Source organism: Scyliorhinus canicula, chromosome 11 (genome assembly GCF_902713615.1).
Source record: "Scyliorhinus canicula chromosome 11, sScyCan1.1, whole genome shotgun sequence".
NCBI lineage: Eukaryota > Metazoa > Chordata > Chondrichthyes > Carcharhiniformes > Scyliorhinidae > Scyliorhinus > Scyliorhinus canicula.
The window spans coordinates 63,919,349-63,944,115 of NC_052156.1; the positions used below are offsets into that span (position 1 = coordinate 63,919,349).

The 24,767-nt window shown below is 44.7% G+C and overlaps 1 protein-coding gene across 2 annotated transcripts in view; it reads right to left on the minus strand.

Moving 5' to 3' along the window:
• The window catches only part of pdzrn3b (PDZ domain containing RING finger 3b), a 322,095-nt gene that overhangs the window by 234,551 nt on the left and 62,777 nt on the right, over positions 1 to 24,767 (minus strand). Inside the window, exon 1 of one of the 2 annotated variants that reach the window (XM_038810683.1) lies at positions 9,887 to 9,903. The exons of the other annotated variant lie outside the window; for it this stretch is intronic. The gene's annotated coding sequence lies outside the window, so the exon portion shown is untranslated. Of the gene's footprint in view, positions 1 to 9,886; positions 9,904 to 24,767 lie in introns of those variants that run through there. 2 annotated transcript variants of the gene reach the window in all.

The window sequence follows — 24,767 nt, forward strand, 5'->3', positions numbered from 1 at the left end:
CAGTGTACGGTGCCATAGGGGCCTCTGGTCCTGGCACCCATCCCTGCTGCCATGGGTATCTTTGATTGGTACTGACCTTGCGAGCGGTATGCTCCATGGCCACCGTCTGACATTCCCCTGTTGGGGCTGCTGTGGGTGATCCCCTTGGCGGGCCGCGTAGCGGGCCCAGCAGGTGGCAGACGGTTTCGGGTAGGGTGCTATGGCGGATCGTGGGGGATGGGTGGGGCACCCATTCGGCTGGTGGCACTCTGCAGAACCAGGGGCCACAGTAGGTTGTCAATAAGATGCACGGCAAGATGACTGCCTTGCAGGCCGTTGCAATGGCAGTCCATGCCTGGACACCACAGCAGACCATTGGCAGTCACCCCTGCCCCAAGGCCCATCCCCCTGGTCTAGGCATGGCCCCCTACCCCAGCCCAGCGTCAGGACTTCGTGCCTTTGCACGTCCTACCTCCTCTCTCTCCCTCATCTGCCATGGTGACGGTTTCCTGATGTTTGAAAGCACAAGTGAATCTCGCCATCAGGAATTCCCCCCGGTGGAAGCGGAGCATTGCCGAGACTCAGAAGAATACCAGGTAAACCCACTAATGATATATCGCCGTTTACTGTACATACGGGGTAGAACGCATTGACACCGCTGTTGAGGGACCGGAGAATTGAAATTTGGCGTGAACCCAGCGTTCGCTACCATTTTGGCGTCAAAAACGATTCTCCACCCAATCACCTTTCCCGTTTTCGTCGTCGGCCGATTGAGAATCCCGCCTTTCGTCTTCAATGGGCTCTTTCTGGGAAAGAGACCACAAGGGTCAAGACCAAAAGCAGGCGGTAGAGGCATGTGTGGGTCGTAATTCCAGCTTTTCTACGCCGACCAATTGAAGTAGTTTTCCTGAGGTGATATCCTAACAAAGTGTGGCCCAGTGAATGTCAGTGTCTGACGATACAAATTCGGAGACTTTGCTTCTTTTATTTGTTTGGGCAGATTCGAAAAAATAGGTCTTTTTCCAATTCTGAATAAAAATGCAGTCTGCATAGAAATACAATTTATAAACGCTGCGGATTTTTCTTCAATGTCAGTTTCCCTGAATATTTGCAATTTGAAGATAAATCTGTAGCAAGCAACAGCTGTTAGATTTGTGCTCCTGTTCAGTCACAGGTTGAAAACAAACCCAAATCTGACCCATGGTGGCACAGTGGTTAGCTCTGCTGCCTCACAGCTCCAGGGAGATGGGTTCAATGCCAGCCTTGCTATATGGGGAGTTTTCACATTCTTCCTGTCTCTGCGTGGGTTTCCACTGCATGGATTTCCTCCGGTTTCCTCCCACAGGCAAAGGGTGTGCAGATTAGGTAGATTGCCCATGCTAAATTTCCCCTTGATCCAGGGATGTGCAGACTCGATGGGCCGATGGGCCGAAGGGCCTCATTCTGCACGGTAGGGATGCTATGATTCAATGACCATTTAAAAATAAAAAGCAAATAATCCACTGGAGCAGTTATGCCCAGACTGCTACAAGGACCTTCCATTTGCTACGAATGACATTGCAATAAAAGCATGCACACCAACCATCACTATTCACATGCAAGTTGACAACACCCGACTCTATCTCATCACCACCTCTGAAACCACTATCTGAATTGGCAGATTGCTTTGTTTGTCATCCAGTGCTGGACAAGCAGACGCATGTATCAAGTAATTCTTGGGAAGACCAAAGCCATTAGCCCAGAGTTTGTGGTTACCAGATGACCGTGAATAAAACATAGTTTTTGCAGCTTCTAAAGTGCCGACATCCTGAAGAATCCACATGAGGAGCAAAGCAGAAAATAAACAATCACATTTCAAATTGTTGCAGAGAAAGAAAAATAAAGATTGGGACATACACCTTTCCCTAGGGGGTGCTTTTGCTAACACTGTTGGGGAGGTTTTAAACTAATGTGGCAGGGGATGGGAACCAGATTAGGAAGTTAGAGGTCAGTAAAGAAGCAGCAACTAAAGCCAGTAAGGTACGAGACAATAAACTCAATGTGACTGAGGGGAAGAGTAGACAGGGAAGAGATGATGAACGCAAAGGTGGTCTGAGGTGCATTTGTTTTAATGCGAGAAGTGTAGCAGGTAAGGCAGATGAACTTAGGGCTTGGATCAGTACCTGGGAATATGATGCTATTGGTATTACTGAGACTTGGTTGAGGGAAGGGCAGGACTGGCAACTGAATATCCCAGGGTATAGATGCTTCAGGAGGGATAGAGAGGGAGGTAGAAGGGGTGGAGGAGTTGCATTACTCGTCAGAGATGATATCACAGCTGTGATTAAGGAGGGTATGATGGAGGATTCGAGCACTGAGGCAATATGGGTGGAGCTGAGAAATAGGAAGGGTGCAGTAACATTGTTGGGACTTTACTACAGGCCTCCCAAAAGCGAGCATGAAGTAGAGGTACAAATATGCAGACAGATTATAGAAAAATGTAGGAGCAATAGGGTGGTTGTGATGGGAGATTTTAACTTCCCCAACATTGAATGGGATTCGTGTAGTGTTGGAGGCGTAGATGGAGCAGAGTTTGTAAGGAGCATCCAGGAGAGTTTTTCAGAGCAGTATGTAAATAGTCCAACTCGGGAAGGGGCCATACTGGACCTGGTATTGGGGAATGATCCCGGCCAGGTGGTTGATGTTTCAGTCGGTGATTACTTTGGGAATAGCGATCACAATTCCGTAAGTTTTAGAATACGCATGGACAAGTACAAGAGGGGTCCAAAAGGAAGAGTACTAAATTGGGGAAAGGCAGAGTATAACAAAATTTGGCAGGAGCTAGGGAATGTGGATTGGGAGCAGCTGTTTAAGGGTAAATTCACATTTGAAATGTGGGAGTCTTTTAAGGAAAGGTTGATTAGAGTGCAGGACAGACATGTTCCTGTGAAAATGAAAGATAGAAATGGCAAGATTAGGGAACCATGGATGACGGGTGAAATTGTGAGATTAGTTAAAATGAAAAAGGAAGCATACATAGGATCGAGGCAACTCAAAACTGATGAAGCTTTGGAGGAATATCGGGAAAGTAGGACGAATCTCAAACGTGCAATAAAGAGGGCTAAAAGGGGTCATGAAATATCTTTGGCTAACAGGGTTAAGGAAATCCCAAAGCATTTTATTCGTATGTAAGGAGCAAGAGGGTAACTAGAGAAAGGATTGGCCCACTTAAAGACAAAAGAGGGAATTTATGCGTGGACTCAGAGGAAATGGGTGAGATTCTTAATGAGTACTTTGCATCGGTATTCACAAAGGAGAGGGACAAGATGGATGTTGAGGCTAGGGATGGATGTTTAAATACTCTCGGTCAAGTTGTCATACGGAAGGGGGATGTTTTGGGTATTCTAAAAGACATTAAGGTGGACAAGTCCCCAGGACCGGATGGGATCTATCCCAGGTTTTTGAGGGAAGCGAGGGTCGAAATAGCTGGGGCCTTAACAGATATCTTTGCAGCATCCTTGAGCACGGGTGACATCCCGGAGGACTGGAGAATTGCTAATGTTGTCCCTTAATTTAAGAAGGGTAGCAGGGATAATCCAGGGAATTATAGACCTGTGAGCTTGACGTCAGTGGTAGGCAAACTGTTGGAGAAGATACTGAGGGATAGGATCTATTCACATCTGGAAGAAAATAGACTTATCAGTGATAGGCAGCATGGTTTTGTGCAGGGAAGGTCATGTCTTACAAACCTAATAGAATTCTTTGAGGAAGTGACAAAGTTAATTGATGAGGGAAGGGCTGTAGATGTTGTATACATGGACTTTAGTAAGGCGTTTGATAAGGTTTCCCATGGCAGGTTGATGGAAAAAGTGAAGTCGTATGGGGTTCAGGGTGTACTAGCTAGATGGATAAAGAACTGGCTGGGCAACAGGAGACAGCGAGTAGTGGTGGAAGGGAGTGTCTCAAAATGGAGAAGGGTGACTAGTGGTGTTCCACAGGGATCCGTGCTCGGACCACTGATGTTTGTGATCTACATAAATGACCAGGAGGAAGGTATAGGTGGTCTGATTAGCAAGTTTGCAGATGATACTAAGATTGGTGGAGTTGCAGATAGCGAGGAGGACTGTCAGAGAATACAACAAAATATAGATAGATTGGAGAGTTGGGCAGAGAAATGGCAGATGGAGTTCAATCCAGGCAAATGCGAGGTGATGCATTTTGGAAGATCAAATTCAAGAGCGGACTATATGGTCAATGGAAGGGTCTTGGGGAAAATTGATGTGCAGAGAGATCTGGGAGTTCAGGTCCATTGTACCCTGAAGGTGGCAACGCGGGTTGATAAGAGTGGTCAAGAAGGCATACAGCCTGCTTGCCTTCATCGGACGGGGTGTTGAGTACAAGAGTTGGCAAGCCATGTTACAGTTGTATAGGACTTTGGTTCGGCCACATTTGGAATACTGCGTGCAGTTCTGGTCGCCACATTACCAGTAGGATGTGGATGCCTTGGAGAGGGTGCAGAGGAGGTTCACCAGGATGTTGCCTGGTATGGAGGGTGCTAGCTATGAAGAAAGGTGGAGTAGATTAGGATTGTTTTCGTTGGAAAGACGGAGGTTGAGGGGGGACCTGATTGAGGTCTACAAAATTATGAGGTATGGACAGGGTGGATAGCAACAAGCTTTTCCCAAGAGTGGGGGTGTCAGTTACAAGGGGTCACGATTTCAAGGTGAGAGGGGGAAAGTTTAAGGGAGATGTGCGTGGAAAGTTTTTTACGCAGAGGGTGGTGGGTGCCTAGAACGCTTTACCAGCGGAGGTGGTAGAGGCGGGCACGATAGCATCATTTAAGAAGCATCTAGACAGGTATATGAATGGGTGGGAACAGAGGGAAGTAGTCCTTGGAAAATAGGAGACAGGTTTAGATAAAGGATCTGGATCGGCGCAGGCTGGGAGGGCCGAAGGACCTGTTCCTGTGCTGTAATTTTCTTTGTTCTTTGTACACAAAGGATAGAGGGAAACTTTAATGGAAATACATTTTTCCAAAATCTGCAATATTTCACTTTTATTCTGATGGAATGAGAGACACGACACTTGTAAAATGAATTTTTCAGGACAGAAGCAGTCTTCAGCAGCAATTATGACTTACTATGCTCAGTTAATTCTGATTAAACAAAGTATGAATTGTTCAGTCTTTAATGTAATGATAGTGGGATGTTAGTTTAAATTCACTAAACCGTGAAGTAATTTTTATACAGATTTCTTCAGCAAAGGCTACAAAGCCTTTCTGACACTTTTTCCTCCTTTAAGGCTCTCCTTAATATCTATGGGCGGGATTCTCCCGCCTCCTAGCCACATGTTTCCCCGCGGTGGAAGGCAACACGTTGTTCGCTGGCGGTGGGATTCCCTGCTCCAGCCTCTGAGAAATCTGCGGACAGGGATACGCTGCCGGTCAGAGAATCCCGCTGCCAGCATTAGCAGCGCTATTTAAAGACAGGGGGCGGGGATTCTCCAATCCCGCGGCAAAGTGTCCACGCCGTCTTAAACGCCGTCACGTTTTATGATGGCGTGAACGGGCTGCTCCCATGTCTAATTGTGGCCCCTACAGGAGGCCAGCACGGCGCTGGAATGGTTCGTGCCACTCCAGCTGCAGATCCCGGCGCGAACTGTGCGCGGTGGGAGCCACGCGTGCGCAATTGCGCTGGCGCCAACGAGGACACGCGCAGTGGCGCCGGCGCCAACACACGTATGTGCAATGGCCTCCTTCAACGCGCCAGCCCCGAGGCAACATGGCGCAGGGCTACAAGGACCGGCACATCGGAAAGGAGGCCCCCAGCCACAGAGGCCGGCTCGCCAATCGGTGGGTCCCAGACGCAGGCCAGGCCGCATCAGAGGCTCCCCCCCCTCCCCCCCCTCCCCTCCCCCAGAGGCCACCACCCGACCCTTACACTCCGAGGTCTCACCGGCCCAGAGCAGATTAGAACGGCGCCGTGGGACTCGGCTCTTTTCTTACGGCAGCTCGGCCCATTCGGGCCGGAGAATTAACGGGCCGCCCGCGTAGAGTGGCCCGCGACCAGTGCCACGCCAACCACGCCGGAGAATCGCGTGCTGGCGTCGGGGAGGCATGGCCTGTTCGCGGGGATTCTCCGGCCCGGCACAAGGCTGGGAGAATCCCGCCCAGGTTATTTTTGTTAATGCTCAGAATTATTCGGGGCCTCCATCAGTGCTTGCCAGCAACATTTTTCCTCACTGCTAGTCTTCTCAAATCCTGTTACTACTGCATGGCATTCTGGCTGCTACTTACTTCAAGTCTTTTCCCAAGAACAAGAATTTGCGTTGACAATATGCAGCAGCTGAAATGCCTTGCATTAGCAACAATACTTGGGTTATTCATGAAGGCCTCAAAGAGGAAAGCAGCCTTTGGTGACTTTGCCTTACCTTACTCAGGTACAAATGATTTTGAAGGAAGAGGGAAATTAGAGACAGAGCACTGTTCGGAGGGGAAGATTGGGAAGGTTAGGAGCAGCGTGATATATAGGAAACATAGTGCTAGCATTTTCTGAGTGGCAATGCAGAGTCACCACCAACAGAAGTTAAAGGTGTGAGGTGGGATGGGAAAGAATATTAGCTTAGTCAGGGAGGGTTCTGAGGGCTGTTGCTGTTGGAGATTGATGTCAACTTGAAAGGAAGCGAAAGCACAACAGTGCATTCAGAGAAAATGTAAAATGGGAAGGGCGTAAAACTGGCTGGAATTCTGTCATTTTACTGACATTAAATTTCTCTCCGTGATTGATAAATTAGGCCAAAGCGCGATCTCCCTCCAATGCACCACATTCCAATGACAAGCTCTATTCAATTGCACATCTACAAATTTAATTCAAATTTAGATTCCAGGATGTCCTCATGTAGACAGCCTTTGTCAATCACTGCAAATCAGCCAAATTGATACAGGCAAGGTCTGGGATTGCTTATGAAATCTGCATAAAGCGATGCTCTGAAAGTTCAGCAATTGTACAGATTAATCATATATTTGATTCAATTCTACAGTCTGAGCACCCAGTCAAACAAAAATGGCAAGTGAAAGTACAGTTTAAACTATAGTGTATATTGAGATCTGCCAGAGCAGAGACATGCACATTCCAGAGTTTCAGAACAAATATTCAGAATAAATTAAAAACAGACTCACATACAAAAGGTAGTGTTCATGATCAGGCATTGTATCCAATTATAGAGAATGGTTTAAAAAAAAACAATTTTTTTAAGCACTTCTGAGTCTGTGCAGCTTTAATAAATCCCATAGGATATCGAACTTTCAAACACTAATGCATTGTATAAGATTTCAAAGACTGAAAAGGCTCTGGCACTGTAAAACAGTCACAAAGACCTGTTAGACATTTTTTTTTTAAAAAGGAGTTTATTTTTGTAGCTCATAAATAATAAAATGGATTACGGTCAGAATTCACCGGCTATTCCCCGACGGCGGAATTTTCTGGTCCCACCGGCAGAGCACCTCGGCTGTCGGTTTCCCATCGGTGTGGGGTAGCTTTAATGAGAATTCCCATCGACAGTGGTGGAAGCAGAGAATCCGGCTGCCAGTGAACAGCGTGCCCCCTCCCGCTGTTGTGAAACATGTGGCTGGGAGGTGTTTGAGTCACGCCCTGTATCTCTGCTTCCTTTATCTAGGATCAAATTTTTTAAATACTCAAATTGAATCTGTTTGAAGTTATGATTCGTCTAATATCATCTATGGAGAGTTTTTTTAAAAATGGACATCACAATAATCAGTGGCCCACTTTTCTTCAAATTGGTGGTCAACATTTAGAATCTAATTAAGCTTTATAGAATCCCTGCAATGCAGAAAGAGGCCATTCAGCTCACTGAGTCTGCACCGACTCTCCAAAGGAGGACCAGACCTTGGCCTAACACCCCTGCCCTATCCCCGTAACCCCCCCCCCCCCCGATCTTTTGTGCACTAAAGGGCAATTTAGCATGGCCAATCCACCTAACCCGCACATCTTTGGACTGTGGGAGGAAACCGGAGCACCGGGGGGAAAGCCAAGCAGACACGAGGAGAACGTACAAACTCCACACAGTCACTCAAGGCCAAAATTGAACCTGAGTCCCTGGTCCTGTGATGCAGCAGTGCTAACCACTGTGCCACCATGGAGTCCGTAAAATCATAACTTATAAAATATACATCTGAATTATCCAATATCCAGAATAATCTATTACTGTACTGACATTTACAGTGTATTTGAAGGGTAGCAGAGAAAAGATGAGGAGCTGGAGAGAGAAAAAAGAAGACAAGAAAGAAAGGAAAAGCCAATTTTCATGAGCAAGGTCCCACAAACATTGAGATAAATGATTGGGTTATCTGGTGATGATGTCTGAGGGATAAATATTGGTAAAAACAATGGGAGAACTCTGTATTCCTCTTTGACTAGTGCCGAAACCCGAGAATGTAGGTGTGGTCATTGATCTACAAAATGGCACCTATGACAGTGCAGCAATCCCTCAGCACTGCACTGAAGAGCCAGCCAAGATTTATATGCTTGGGTTTCTGGATTGGAGTTCAGAGTACTACCACTGAACCAAAGACTGACAATTATGTACTGTCAAAGAATAACACACACTCCATGGTGTCATCAAAATTAAAAGCATAGCCGCATAGTTACATTAATCTGACTTCAGCATATGAAACTGCATCAGCACATCACATATAATAAACCTTTGCTGCCAATGGCAAGTTTTTACTTGGTTAGATGGAGAACGTCTCAAACAAAGATAAAGGGCGTGAATCCAAGCGAGCCGGTTAAATCGCGGCAGCGTCCAAAATCTGGAACTTATGATGGGCGCCAATTGGTTTCCAATCTAACCAGCCTGCTCCCATTGGCAAGGTCCAGATCCCGCCATGGCGTGGTGAGAAAATAATCACCAGTTAAGACTAATCAGCCTCCCATTAACAGGAAGGACCCCCGATCTAATGGCCTATCATCTAACCGGCTCCTCACGTGGACACCGATATAGAACTGGTCCAAACAAACGTGGACCAGGAGTCACGTCACCCGAGGGAGTTTGGCTCAACTCAAGCTGATTATTTCACGACAAACAATACCCAGTTTGTATAAAACTAAGAATAATAGACATACTCCTATAGCAGTGATCGCAAGTTCAACTTCAGATTAATATTTAACATTGGACAATCCTGGAGTTTCAATCAAAATAATTATATGTATCAGAAACCTGAAGCTGATTCACAAAGGTCAGTTACAAGTTATTTTAATCCTGACAAATTGTCTTTTTGAAGTCGATAACTTAACCTCCCCTCTTTGATGTATTTAATTTATATCCCTGATCATGGAAGGAGTAATTCTGAAACACCCTGAGTGTGAGTTTGAATAAAGCTTCATGCAGGAATCCATCTCGCATGATGAGATCACTTTACTTCCATTCAATCTTCTCATCAGTTTACCTTTTGTCCATTTCAACTATTTCTCACACCCAAAGCGCAACAAAATAAACTGTTTCAATCTGACATTCCCTTTTATATCATTAGCAAACCTGAAGAAAAGCTAAAGGTCTTTAAAGCTTTCATGAGGTTAAAATCTGCGCTGAAAGTATTTGATATGCTAGTTACATTGTTTCAAAGCCAGCTCCAAATGATTAAACAGGATGACACCAAAAAATTAGGCCAATCTTCAGTGAAACTCCACATGGATTAATACCTTGTGCAGAAATTCTCTATAGCTTCAACTTACATAAATGAGCAGGTTCTACTGATCAAAATCGAGCAGGCTAATAAAGAATCAATATTGTGCTCTTTCACACAGGAAGTTGCCGTGAAAAACTCTGAACCTTTATCAGTCTGATTCGTGCAACAGCATTTTCAGCATTGTTTTCTCTCTATACTTTGGAATACGGGGCAAAGAATACTTACGAAGTCTCATCGATCAAAGGAAAGATTATGTTCTCACCTGCAAAAAAGTAGATAAATCAAGAAGATTACAAAGTTATTTCTGTTCATGGTAAGACCTCACTTGATAATAATCTCAAACATAAAACTGTTATTTAATCACACAGGATTATTCCAGCCAAAGTTAGATGGAAACCATTTGAAAGAAATGCTTACATCGATACTTGTCTATCTCATCCACTCTAAAACAAAACTTTCTGAATTTTGGACTTTACAACTGTGAAGGAATAGGACTTTAAAAAAAAAAAAAATCATTTCTGGGATGTGAGCATCACTGGCTCGGTCAGCATGGCCCATCCATAGGTACCCTTGAGGAGGTGAGCTTCCTTCTTGAAGCACTGCAGGCCCTGTGGTGTAAGTGCACCTATTGTGCTATTAGGGAGGGAGTTCCAGGATTTTGACTCAGCAACAGTAAAGGAATGGCGATATATTTCCAAATCAGCATGCTGAGTGAATTGAAGGGCATCTTCCAGATGGTGGTGTCCCCACGTGTCGACTGCTCTTGTCCTTCTTTCAGATGGTCCTGGATTTGGATGACTTAATGAATTCCTGCAGTGTATCTTAAGATGGTACGCACTGTTGTCATTATGTGTAGGCGGTGGAGGGAGTGAATGTTTGTTGAATGTGGTGCCACAGTCAAGTGGGTTGCTTTGTCATGGATGGTATCAAGCACATGTGAGTGTTGTTGGCGCTGCACTCATCCAGGCAAGTGCAGTGTATTCCATTACATTCCTGACTTGTACTTTGTCGGCGGTGGACAGGCTTTGAGGAGTCAGGAGGCGAGTTACTTGCCACAGCATTCCGAGCCTCTGACCTGCTCTTGGAACCACAGTATTAATATGACTCGTTCAGTTCAGTTTCTGGTCAATGGTAACCCCAGCATGTTGATAATGGGGGGTTTCACAGTAGTAATGTCATTTAATGTCATGGGGTGATGGTTAGATTCTCCCTTGTTGGAAATGATCATTGCCTGGCACTTATGTGATGCAAATGTTGCTTGCCACTTGTCAACCCAAGCCTGGATATTGTCCAGCTCACACTGACAAAGACTTCACACTGTACTTCACATTTTTATAATATATATATATATCATGATTGCTAGCTCCAAAATTTTAAAAACTAAACAAAGATCTTTAAAATGGCAAATTCTCTCTCGGCCTGTGTGGTCCATGAACAAAAGAAGCCACAATAACGTTTCAGAAATCACACATCTTGCTATCTCTTTACAGCTACTGATCTACCATCTGTGGATTGCACAGCAAACTTCAAAGGGAGCTACATGAAAGCCATTTGTATTTGATAACCCAGGCTGGCCAATAGAGACACTTGATAAACATCCTTTGCTAAAGACATCATAAAAAGTCATATGACCCGACTTGCTGAACAAGTAATATTATCTTGCTGGGCTGGATTGTTTAGTCTGTTATTTACCATCTGACTAGCAGGTCTCACCAAAGGAGCTCTTGCCTAGGTTGGACACCTAGCCCCACTTATCCTGGAAGCTCTGTAAAATCACCTACAATGGACTGGTCCATCTCTGTATACCTATCTCACTGTGTGAAGTCAATATCACTGGAAAGTGAATTATCCAGCATTGGTTTTGAGCCCGCCAACCTTTGTGAAGGGATACCTTGATTCTGGACTCTGGAACCTGCATGAACCAATATTTATTTTCTCTGCGGTCTCTCAAATCCTTCTTTACTCTCTCCCTCTCTTTACTCTCCGAGTGTGAAGGTAATGCTGTGACCCTACTCTTGTGTTTTGACTGTGCATTTGCCACAGGGTTAGTGAAATACTCCACCACTTGTCAAGAGGCAAACAAATAAAAACACCTTTCTGTTTACGGAGAGGTGATAAAAGGAATAATTAGTCCTGTTTAAATGACGTAACACAAAAAAAACAACTACAAGCAATTATTATTAACATTTGCTGTTTAGGATCAAAAATGAATTTTTATAAAAGCTTGTTACAAAAAAGTTCAGGTTTGTAAAGCACCAAACATTAATTTTGCAACAAGCCCACATTTGAAGGTACAAGGAAAATTCTTCAAGGAAACAATAAATCACCAAAATTGTTATTTCTTCAAAATTAGGTGTGCACCCACACCATAACAAACAGGACTCATCTCACTCAATGATTGTGAAACATGCCCCATCCCATTTAAAACAGCTCTTTGAATACGGAAACTGTGCTGAGGCTGTTGGTAAGAAGTTGTCAGCAACTGATGTGCTGATGTGCGAATGCAGAACTGGCAACATTGCAAAGCTGATTTTAACACTTGGCAGAAGCGGATGGCAACCTATAAGTTTGTCACTTATGAAACTGACTAATCCCAACGCTCTCTCTTCTCCCTGAGGTAAAGTACAGTTCATTCAACATTGCTGCCTGTATCGGATTCTGTACTAATTCCTGTGCTGCCTGTATCTAGATTTTGTATCAATTCCTGCTCGGCATTTACCTGTGCCCCCACAGATCTATACCATCTCTCTCTAGCACTTTTTAAAAATGATTTACGTTTATATAGCACCTTTCACAGCCACCTAGCATCCCAAAGCACTTTAGATAATTTAAATCTCTTCAGGGTGTTGTCCCTCTCTGTCTGTAACTTCCAGCAGTCTCACAAGCCCCACATTAACCCAACACCACCAAATTCTGCATTCCTGTCACTCCGGTTGTTATTGCATGACCACCAACCTGCCATCTACCCTCACCACCTCCATTATTCACTGCGAAGCCTTCAACTGTCTTCGCCTCAAACCTTGGAATTTCTTCCCCAGATCCATCTGCCTTTTACTTCCCAAAGCATTGTACAGCCAATGATAAACTTCCAAAATGTAGTCAATGTTGGAATATAGGGAAGAGGCCACAATTAAATGCTTATTTTATTTTTATAAATTTAGTGTACCCAATTCATTTTTTCCAATTAAGGGGCAATTTAGCATGGCCAATCCACCTAGCCTGCACATCTTGGGGTTGTGGGGACGAAACCCACGCTAATACGGGGAGAATGCGCAAACTCCACACGGACAGTGACCCAGAGCCGGGATCGAACCTGGGACCTCGGCGCCGTGAGGCTGCAGGGCTAACCCACTGCGCCACCGTGCTGCCCTATTAAATGCTTATTCTCGTTTGAAAGCAGGAGCAAGAGTATATATATCAAAGGAGGAGCTAGCAGTAAAAACTGTGACGTTCTTAGGGCATAAGAGAGTCGGAGATGCCGGAATTAAAATTTCACAGATATAATGTTGTTTTTTATTAAAACTGCTTCTGCATGCTTTGTCACATCCAAAATTTTTTATAATAATAATCTTTATTGTGACAAGTAGGCTTGTATTAACACTGCACTGAAGTTGCTGTGAAAAACCCGTGGTCGCCACATTCCAGCGCCTGTTCGGGTACACAGAGGGAGAATTCAGAATGCCCAATTCACCTAACCGCACGTCTTTCGGGACTTGTGGGAGGAAACCGGAGCACCCGGAAGAAACCCACGGAGACGCGGGGAGAATGTGCAGACTCCACATAGACAATGGTCCAAGCCGGGAATCGAACCGGGGACCCTGGAGCTGTGAAGCAACAGTGCTAACCACTGTGCTACTGTACCGCCCATCATATTTACACTCTCATAGAAGCCCTACAGAGCATCGCGTCTGCACCGACCCTCCGAATGAGCATCTTACCTAGGTCCACCCTATCCATGGAACCCCCTAATATGCACATCTTTAGACTGTGGGAGGCAACCGGAGTACCTGGAGGAAACCCACATAGACACAGGGAGGGAGAAATGAAAATTCAGGGAGAACATGCAACCTCCACACAGTTTCGCAAAATCAAATCCGGGTCCCTGACATTGAGGCAGCAGTGCTAACCACTGTTTCACCGTGTTTTTCTCCCAAATTGCATCTTACCACACTACTCTGCATATATCACCTGACTTTCCATTTCATTGAAGTATTAGTCTCTTTCAGCTTGCCAAAACTATCAATGTTTGTATTTAATAGTTACCAAAAATCATCAGGAGATATTTTGAGAAGTGTACCCAGCACTTTTTACTTAAAATATATTTTATTTATCAAAAAGTACATTATATGACCAAAGTCAAAAGGTGCAAACCAAATCTGTTTCCCCCTATATTGTATGATGTTAATTGTAATTGTAAATATAGTGAGTATTTACAAGATTCATCACATGTTGTCAAGAAAACATATTTTTCTGTTGGTCATATCAATATCGTGTAGGTTTTAACGGCTGTTCACGCCGGCGGGAAATTCCGATCCCTCGTCAGCGCATGGATTTCCCAGCGGCGAAGGGTGCAGTCGGGGAGACTGGTAGACCGAAAAACACGTGGCGGGGTGGTCGGTAAACCCCACCCATCATATCTCTTATGTACTCGAAGACAAGCCTTGGGGGTCCGTGAGTCTGGTAATTGGAGGAAGAGTCTGGGTGGCTGAGAATCTAAGCTGACAATAAGAAGTGGTTTTAAGAGGTACTTCAAACAGATTTTTACATAAGACAGTAATGGACGTAGATTTGAATGGGTTGTTTTGGTTCAAAGGAGAACATAAACAGGTTGTTTAAAAAAAGTGCAAGTAACTAAAGATAGTGCAAGTTTACTTTATTTTATATTCTGAGATCTAGAGTAATGAAATACATTTAATCAATTTGGGGAAGAAAGTATTTCTAAAAGCTGGGAGAAACAATGGAGAGATCAATGGAAAAGAAGATATTCCAGGAAATAATGAAACCCATGTGAGGGGTAGCTGATCAGATCTCCCGGACAATTCTATGCAGCTGGAAGACCCACAGGTTTCAGGCATACCAAACAATGTCTTTCACAGAGTTAATGATCTTGCTGCAGCAATGATGTTCATCTCATCATGCAACCCTGAGAAGAGCTCGGACAGCATAGACTTCTGTGTCATGGAGCTGCTCAACAAAAAGTACTGATTTCTTTCTATTTTTTAGAGATAAATTTAGAGTACCCAATTATTTTTTTTTCCCACTTAAGGACAATTTACCGTGGCCAATCAACCTACCCAGCACATCTTTTTGGGTTGTGGGGGTGAGGCGCACGCAGACATGGGAAGAATGTGCAAACTCCACACAGACAGTGACCCGGGCCAGGATTGAACCTGGGTCTTCGGCACCATGAGGCAGCAATGATAACCACTGAGCCACCTTGCCACCCATACTGATTCTCTTTCCAGATCTTCTTGCAAAAGTAATTCCCAGGACGAGGTGGACAATGGACTTCACCAATGTAAATGCAGCATGTGGTGGCAGTGGGATATCAGGTGTGCATGAGGACCTGATGGGTCCTTCTCACTACCAGCCAAGATAATCTTAGTGCTTGTTTGAGAGTTCTGGAGATGAGGCAATCTGTCAAACGACTTTGACAGTTTGCGCAAGGAGCCTCTGACAGGATTCACCATTTCCTTTTCTCACAACACCCTCAGAACATTATGTACAGACCACTGTCTGAGGGATTTATCATTAATGGTGTTTTTTCTGCACAACATTTCTACAAGGAATAAGTCATCACTAGGTTGGAGGTTATCCTCGCCCACTTTTAAGGTTATTATTACCTTGATTGCTCAGATGAATTGCTGCAGGTTCACTGGCTTTCTGATGGAACTCGGTCTGTAGAACAGTTCTACCTGTTATTTTATAAACAGACAACAAAATGGCTTCCACGGCATGTGACTTGTACAAGTCCAAAGAAGGGCAGTATGCGGATTGCACATCCTTTGTTGTCATTTGAAACCTTGAAATTCATCCAGTCTAGTTAGGATGAGGGGCCAAGATAACACAATGGAAGGTCAATAGGATCTATTCACATCAGCTAACACAGATTGGGCCAAAACTTCCTCGGAACAGTAATCAGAGTTGGATTGCCACTCTACCCATTTACCTACTCCAAATTTTGTCCATCCATGTATCGCCCGACCTTCTCGTCTCAGGCCGGACATGATCCAGGCGCCGCAATGCTTAACAAGGCTGCAATGAAGTGCTGCTGTTGGTATGATTGAGACGAGAGTGGGACTTGTGTCTCTGAATGGATGGAAGTCCTGCCCTCTTGAACAGATCTTGCAGTACCAGTAGCATTGGACAGGGAGGGTTCAGGAATCCGGGGGAGGAGAGCATGACAGATGATGGGGGTGATTGTTTTGGAGGCTGGGTAGGGAGGAACACAAGGGGTATGGGGGGGGGGGGGGGGGGGGGGGGGGGGGGGCAATTAGCACCGGACATACCCAAAAGGAACCGCCCCCGCTCCCTTCAGTTTGCTTTAAAAGAGGCCTGCCTGCCTGCCCATACCAATGATTCTCCTGATCTGGGGTGGCTTAGTATTCAGGTCAATTGGCTTTATAACAAGCTCACTTGCTTATTATTTTGAAATGACTGTCGGCTGCCAATTCGGGTACCTATTGTACTATGGGGACCAGGTTGGGGGGATGGGCAAAAAGGAAATGGGTACCCCGCCCCCTCCCAACTAAATATACCCAATGGGGGAGGCATAAGATCCAGCCCATAGTTAATTTGAAAAATTTCAGACCTGCTCCCAGGCCAGAACTTAGAGAGAAGATTCTTTCTCTCCTAAATGCTAAGTTAGTTTTGATAGTTGAAGCACAGTTACTCAGTCCTTTCTCGCTCCAGTAATGGATCGTATTTCTTCAAACACATTTATCTTGTCTGCTTCAATGATTTCTCCTCAGCACATATTTCCCTTAGGCTGAAATAATTCAGTCTCCATGCCTTTAATTATCCACATCTTTCCCTCCATATCATTCCTTCACTACAGCGAAGACTTTTCCTGGCTCAGTTTCATCACATTTGCTGCAATATTTTTAGGTCACTTTGACTCCTCTTTTCTAAATCTAAAGAAAAACCAAGTTTGCTTGCCAGAGAGGTCACACACCAGAGTTTTACACATTACTGTCAATTCAAGTTCTAATTAAAGCTCATCAGTCCAAAAATGTCAACTCTGATTCTCTCTCCACAGTTACTGCCAGACCTGGTGAGCTTTCCCAGCGTTTTCCCTTTTTAAGCCATTTCAAATCCTGCTTCACAACAGTGATAGAACATAGAACAGTACAGCACAGAACAGGCCCTTCAGCCCTCAATGTTGTGCCGAGCCATGATCACCCTACTCAAACCCACGTATCCACCCTATACCCGTAACCCAACAACCCCCCCCCCCCCTTTAACCTTACTTTTATTAGGACACTACGGGCAATTTAGCATGGCCAATCCACCTAACCCGCACATCTTTGGACTGTGGGAGGAAACCGGAGCACCCGGAGGAAACCCACGCACACAGGGGGAGGACGTGCAGACTCCACACAGACAGTGACCCAGCCGGGAATCGAACCTGGGACCCTGGAGCTGTGAAGCATTTATGCTAACCACCATGCTACCCTGCTGCCCCATAGTGATGACATTTTGAGACTTGTTCCCAATGTCAAAGATACACCACAATAGAAAATCCATGCAATCTACACATTTTAAATAATTACCGAAGCAACATTGTTGTGTATGCCTGCATGCCATTATAATGTAAAGATGCTCGGTAAAGACTAATGTGGAACTGGAGAATAGCACTGTCCACCGTATCTTGTATAGAGTCACAAGATAATAGACTTGAAGAACAGTCTAGAAGTAGCCAATATGCATGGGGGCAGCACCAAGAATGGCATTGAAAGGGAAGGAGTTTTATACTTTACATCAGAATCATTTTTAAACATCTCGTCATGTGTTTTAATCATTTTGCCGAAAGGGCTAAAAGCTTCAGTTTGGTAGAAAATCACACAAGCTGCTCGCTGTGATGAAACACCCAAGGACACAAACTGACAGTGATTAGTTCTCAGGCAGGGACACCACAATTGGTAGTTTTCAAAGACTGTAACAGTGTGGGATCCTCCAAGGGCTGGTTTAGCTCAGTGGGCTAGACAGCTGGTTTGTGACACAGAAGGCCAGCAGCGCGGGTTCAATTCCTGTACCAGCTTACCTGAACAGGCGGCGGAATGTGGCACCCTGGGTTGGTGCGCAGTCAATTCCAGCCCAATGCCAATTTCTTGTAAGCAAACCCAAGTTAGAATGGTCTGTGTAATTCTTGAATCAGGGTTCTCTGGTGTTCCACTAGTTGGAGTATTGAGGCCCTTGCTATAATGTAATAAAGGCCTTGTTTGAAACGCCAAGAATCTTTGTCTGGTTTCTCAAGTGTGGGAGAGTGAAGTACACTATAGCCAAATAGCTGTATTTTTCTCCCTGACAGGCAGTAACTGGGTTCTGTACATAGTTAAGGATTACCAACAAATTGTTCATGCTTAAACATACAAGTCTCAAGATCTCATCAATAAAACACAAACAAGCCCATAACACAACAAACATAACAAGCTGGATTTACCGGCTGTTCATGCTGGTGGGAAATTCCGGACCCACGACAGCGCACAATTTCCTTGCAATGAGGGTTGCTATCACTGGGAAATCCCAATGACGGGGTTGGTAGATCCTGCTGCGTGCTGCCTCTACCACCGAAAAACACAAGGCCGGGTGGTTGGTAAATCCCGCCCAACATTATTTTGGCATGCCAGCCTGGGCTGGTGCGCAGTCAATTCCAGCCCCACTAGACCCAGAGCCACAAGTGAAATTAGATGCTATTTTAAAATACCATAAGACCCTGGCTGAGTCCAGCAAACTGAAGTCACCAAGTATGTAACTTTAACATAAGTAACCTTTTATGATATACAGTATTATAATTAAACTGATAGAAAAATGTAATCGACTATCGCCCTTTCCCAACAGCCCCCCATTCCCACGGTGGCCTGGCCCGCGATCGGGGCCCACTGATCTGCCAGCAGGCCTGTGCCATGGGAGCATCCCTTCCTTCTGCGCCGGCCTCTGTAGGGCTCCGCCATGGCCGGCGCGGAGAAAACACCCCCTGTGCATGCGCTAGAACACGCTGGCGGTTCTGCGCATGCGCGGGGCCATGGCACCCCTTCGCCGCCGGTTGGCACACCGCCTCCGGCACCAGCCCAGCCCCTGGAAGTGCGGAGGATTCCGCAACTTCAGGGTGGCCCGACGCCGGAGTGGTTCCCGCCGATTGCAGGAGAATCCCACCCATGTCTTTATTGATTTTGTAAACGAACTCAGGCTTTTGGCTATTTTCAGAGTGAGTTTGTGATACCAGACAATGGTAACTGAAAACTAATTAGTCTTACAGCAAGGCTTTGCTTTTTTAACTGGCAATAGGAACTCAGATGACTCACAAAATTGATTTCAATGTGCCTTTCCATTGTGACTCTAAAGTACTTTACAGATTTGCTATTATCACAGTGCACATTGCCTGTCTGTGCATCAGGCATCAGCAGCCCCTGCAACAGGGATCACTCACATCTGCTCTTTAGCTACTTTTAATGGATCCTCTCGGAAGCTAAATGCCTCAATTACTATGCTAGTTAAATGCCATGCTGTACTGTCATAAGTAGCAGGGAAGTGTACCTCAGATAAGTAACCTGGACCTAGTGGCATCCTGTCACATCGCTGATATTTTTTAGTCAAGCACAATAGTTCCACCTTTGACATGCAACAGTGGTAGAAAGGGATGAAAGGAACAGTGGGAATGCATGAGAAGAGTGGAATGACTAAGTAAACTGATGAAAATATCTAACGAACATATACAAAAAAGATACATTAAGGGAATGCATTGAAAAAATAGAGTAAATGCACAAGGATGATTATGTGAGAGAACAAAAATATATAAGGGGCTGGATTCTCTGTCGACGGGATCCTCCGTTTTGCCGGCAGCGCACTCGCGCCCGCGGATTTCCCGACGGCGTGGGGGTGTCCACAATGGGAAACCCGTTGGCCAGCTGCCAGGACGGAGAATCCTGCTGCCGGCGGGGGTGCAACGCACCAGAAAACGGGTGCAGCAGGGCGGAGAATGCTGCCCAAGGAATATAGAAAACGCAGAAATGGAGAATAAAGAGAGCAAAAAATAATTAAGGAACAAAATAAGATCGTTGCTGTTTAGTTTGTTGCATACTATCTTCAGTCCATTGAAAATTGTATAGCTGAATTCACAAACTACATGTCCAATCCATTAAACGTATAGTAGAAAATGTTTGCTGGATTTGAAGATACTTCATTTTTTAAAAATAATTTGCGGTCTAAATGATTGCAATATTCGAACCTTTCCAAGCAGTTCTTTAATTGCCTGATGTTAATATCACTGAATCTGTTGGTCAGCAAGATTCAATGGCCACATTCTCATGCTGAACACCAATATCCATCTCAAGTAAAACTAAAATAATCCATTTAATACCACAAAACATTGTTAGTTTTATATTCCACACGAAGTCTGGAGCACAGCATAAAAGGAGATCATCTTTATACATGTGTTTCAGATTCTCTATCAATGGAATATGAAGCATTAATACAAAATTAATTGAGGCGAAATACATCATTTTGGTGCCCTAAATACCCACTGGGGAACAGGGATGTTGTCTTTTTCAATCTCTTTGAGGCAGCCAGACACCGTAACTAAACTCATCAAATGAAATTTCACGCATTTGTATCTGTGTGTTCTTATTCATTTCCGTCTGAAATTACATTATGGGACATCATAATCACAGAAACATAGACCATAGGAGGAGGAGGATGCCATTCAGCCTTTTGAGCTTGCTCCGCCATTCATGATCATCATAGCTGATCAACCAACTTAATAGCCAAATCCCGCCTTCTCCCCATATTCTTTGATCCCCTTCACTGAAGTGCTATATATAGAATTAACAGTGAAGAAGGAGGCCATTCGGTCCATCGAGTCTGCACCGGCTCCTGGAAAGAGCACCCTACCCAAGGTTAACACCTCCACCCTATCCCCATAACCCAGTAACCCCACCCAACACTAAGGGCAATTTGGGACACTAAGGGCAATTTATCATGGCCAATCCGCCTAACCTGCACATCTTTGGACTGTGGGAGGAAACCGGAGTACCCGGAGGAAACCCATGCACACACGGGGAGGATGTGCAGACTCCGCACAGACAGTGACCCAAGCCGGAATCGAACCTGGGACCCTGGAGCTGTGAAGCGATTGTGCTAACCACAATGCTTCATGAAAACATACAATGTTTTGGCCTCAACAGCTTTCTGTTGTAACGAATTCCACAGGCTCACCACACTCTGGGTGCATCGTCAGACTGTGACCCCTGCTTCTCGACACCCCCACCATCGGGAACATCCGATCTGCATCTAACCTGAGGGAACATAGAACGTACAGTGCAGAAGGAAGCCATTCGGCCCATCAAGTCTGCACCGACCCACTTAAGCCCTCACTTCCACCCATCCCCGTAACCCAATAACCCCTCCTAACCTTTTTGGTCACTAAGAGCAATTTATCATGGCCAATCCACCTAACCTGCACGTCTTTGGACTGTGGGAGGAAACCGGAGCACTTGGAGGAAACCCACGCAGACACGGGGAGAATGTGAAGACTCCGTACAGACAGTGACCCAGCAGGCAATCGAACCTGAGACCCTGGCGCTGTGAAGCCACAGTGCTAACTACTTGTACTACTGTGCTGCCCAAGTCTTGTCCAGTTCTATTGGAATTTTATAGGTTTCTATGCGATCCCTTCACAATCTTCTGAACTCCAGCGAATACAATCCTGTGACTCAATCCCTCCTCCTCCATCCACCCTGCCATTCCAGGAATCAGTCTGGTAAACATTCCTGCCATTTGGAAAAAGACCCATTAATTCCTACTTTGTTTTCTGTTTGCCAACCAGTTTTCTAACCATCCCAGTAATGGTGACCGTGAAATGATCATTGATTGTTATAAAAACCCATCTTGTTCACTAATGCCTCTTAATAATAATAATCTTTATTAGTGTCACAAGTAGACTTACATTAACACTGCAATAAATTTCTCTGAAAATCTCCTTGTAGCCACACTCCGGGCCTGTTCGGGTACACTGAGGGAGAATTCAGAATGTCCAATTCTCCTAACAAGCATGTCTTTCAGAACTTGTGCGTGGAAACCAGAGCACCTGGAGGAAACCCACGCAGACCCAGGGATAACGTGCACACTCCACACAGTGACTCAAGCCGGGAATAGAACCCGGGACCCTGACGTTGTGAAGCAATAGTGCAAACCACTGTGCTACAAAGACGTGCTTGTTAGGTGAATTCGACATTCTGAATTCTCCCTCAGTGGCGACTAGGGGATTTTTACAGTAATTTCATTGCAGTGTTAATGTAAGGAAGGAAATCTGCCATTTTGACCCGATCTGTCCCAAATGTGACTCCAGATCATAGCAATGTGGTTGATCTTTAACCACCCTCTGAAATGGCCTAAAAGGCCAACCAGTTAAAGGGCAAGCCAGGGTGGGCAACAAATGCTGGTTTTGCCAGCTATGCCAACGTTTCAAAGAATGTATTTTTAAAAATGCTGTGTGTTTGTCTGAAGTTTCCAGTTTTTCAGTTCATTTTTAAAATTCTGTTACGCTAGCTGGAATAAACATTAAGAAGAGGGAAATATACAAGCTTCAATACAATTATGTCTATTTTCTCTACGCACAATGAAGAATTCTTTCTGACTAAAACAACAATATCTTGCAATTATATAGTATGTTTAATGTATTAAAACATCACAGGATCATTAATAAAATTTGACATCGAGTCACACAAGGAGCTATTAAGACAGGCTTGATCCAAGAAGTAGGTTTGAATGCGTGTCTTAAAGGAGGAAGACATAGAGAGAGGCAGAGAGATGGAAGGAGAAAATTCCTCAGGGAAGATTTGGGAAGCTGAAAGCATGGCTGCAAATCGTTGAACGATGAAAATCAGGAATGCACAAGAGGCCGAAATTGCAGAAGTGCAGAGATTTGAGAGGGTTGTAGGGCTCGAGGAGGTTACAGAATATAAAAGTCAGAGCCCATGATGGGAGACCACAAAATGACATTTAATTTTTAAACTGTCAAAAAGCTGGTGTTCTTTTCCAAATGAAGAATATTTGTGTATAATTACATTTGCATAATACAATTCTGAAGTCATTAATATTCATGAGTTTACTGGTGTTGAAGCACTCTGTAATCAGATACTACTAATTTATTTTATTAAAAAAAGGAAGAGAGCATAATTGGATCACAGAACCAAGTATTGACTCCCTCTAGTGAATTCACGATCTCAAAAATGTGTCATAGTCAGAAGCTGTGGAGTCGTCCGACTGGTGCGAACGGGGAAGAGGAAATAGCCATACACCACCTAGTTACTAGATAATGGGCATACCTCCATTTCTCCTCAGGAAGAGTTGATGTGTGGGTCAAAGAAAAATAACCATTTAATTTTTTGAGAATATGCATAATTAACTGCCCTTTAGGTTCAAATAGCAGGACATTAAATATAACAGTTGGTCGTTGAATTCTACATATGGAAATGGGAAATCTGCCAGGGTTCCCTCTGCAACAGAAGTCACCATGGTCATCAAAGTGCCCCTTGTATATTGCTGAAAAAAAAGACAAGCTGTCAAAGATTTTGTCCTGTGCTCATCAGGACAGACACAAGACAAAGAGCTTCGACAGCATGTCTCCTTTCCCAAGCGACAATTTGCAGGTGGCTTTTGGTAATCATTATCCAGGCCAACACCAGGGAAGGAAGGACACTTGCACAAGGTGTGGATTCTTGGCTACTGTAGAATCGTACCCCTGAAACAGTTCCATATGAACATACATATGAAATTCTCACTTCTCTTCTTTTTGTTCTGCAGTAACCACATAACTGTATTTGATGTGGTCCTGGGGTTGTCAATCATAGCTAGCTGTTCCTGAACATTGTGGCTAGTTTCACAGCTGACTACTTGAAATCCACTTAAGCACAAAGGGAGATGCATTAAACAGTCCAGACAGCTGGGTGTGTGTGGAAGCTGTCAATCAAAGCCTGGCAAATTCAATTTCACATAGATATGAAACAAAGGCTTGCAGATCAAAGATCTGGAGGGGATTTAAACCAGCTGACTAATTTTCTTTTTCCATGAATTTACAGGTGCTGCTTCCTCTCTTGTGCTAGGTGTATTGCCCGGATGATTTTTAAAACAGTGATGTTCTTCCCCCACTGTCAGTCTGGACTGCTCTCTAGATTCCAGGCAGGGGTCTCTCTTATGGCGGGCTTCCAGACAGGGGGTGTTCTCGGCAGGCTCTGTCTTGTGGGGGCTTCCAAGCAGGAGCCTCTCTTATAGGGTGTGTCCGGTAGGCAGATTTCTAATGAGGGTCAGGTCATCCTCATACTATTGGGAGGGGGGGGGGGGGGGGTAGAGAAGAGCGATGACCCAGAAAATCCCATGGGAGGGGGAAAGAGTGGGGAGCAGCACTGCATTGCTTGAGGGGGGGGGGGGGGGGGGGCAGTAGGTGCAGCCGCCAGACCTTGTTACCTGGCTGGCCACTCAAAAAGGTACCACGATAGCAGGATTCACAACAAAATCATACATCTGCATGGAAAGGGTTGGCGAATCGCTTCTGGATTTGCACACCCGGCACGAGAACAAATCAGTAGTGATTAATCTCCAGCATGAGAACAGTCTCCCAATAGGAGAATCCTGCCCCAGGTTTGGTGAAGTAGTAACTTTGCAAGGTTTATTTTGAAAGGAGAAACTGAAAATAGGAAATAATTCTGCATGTTCTTCAAAGCATTCACTTTTAGAATTTATCAAGAAGAAAAAAATATCAGTTAAGTTAGCTTTATTATAATAAAATGCGGTTTTAAAAGAGTGCAAGAGAGCCAACCACTAATATTTGTAATTACATTTAATTTACCAAATTTTTAATCCACCCAGGGCTTTGGCAGCACACTCAGTT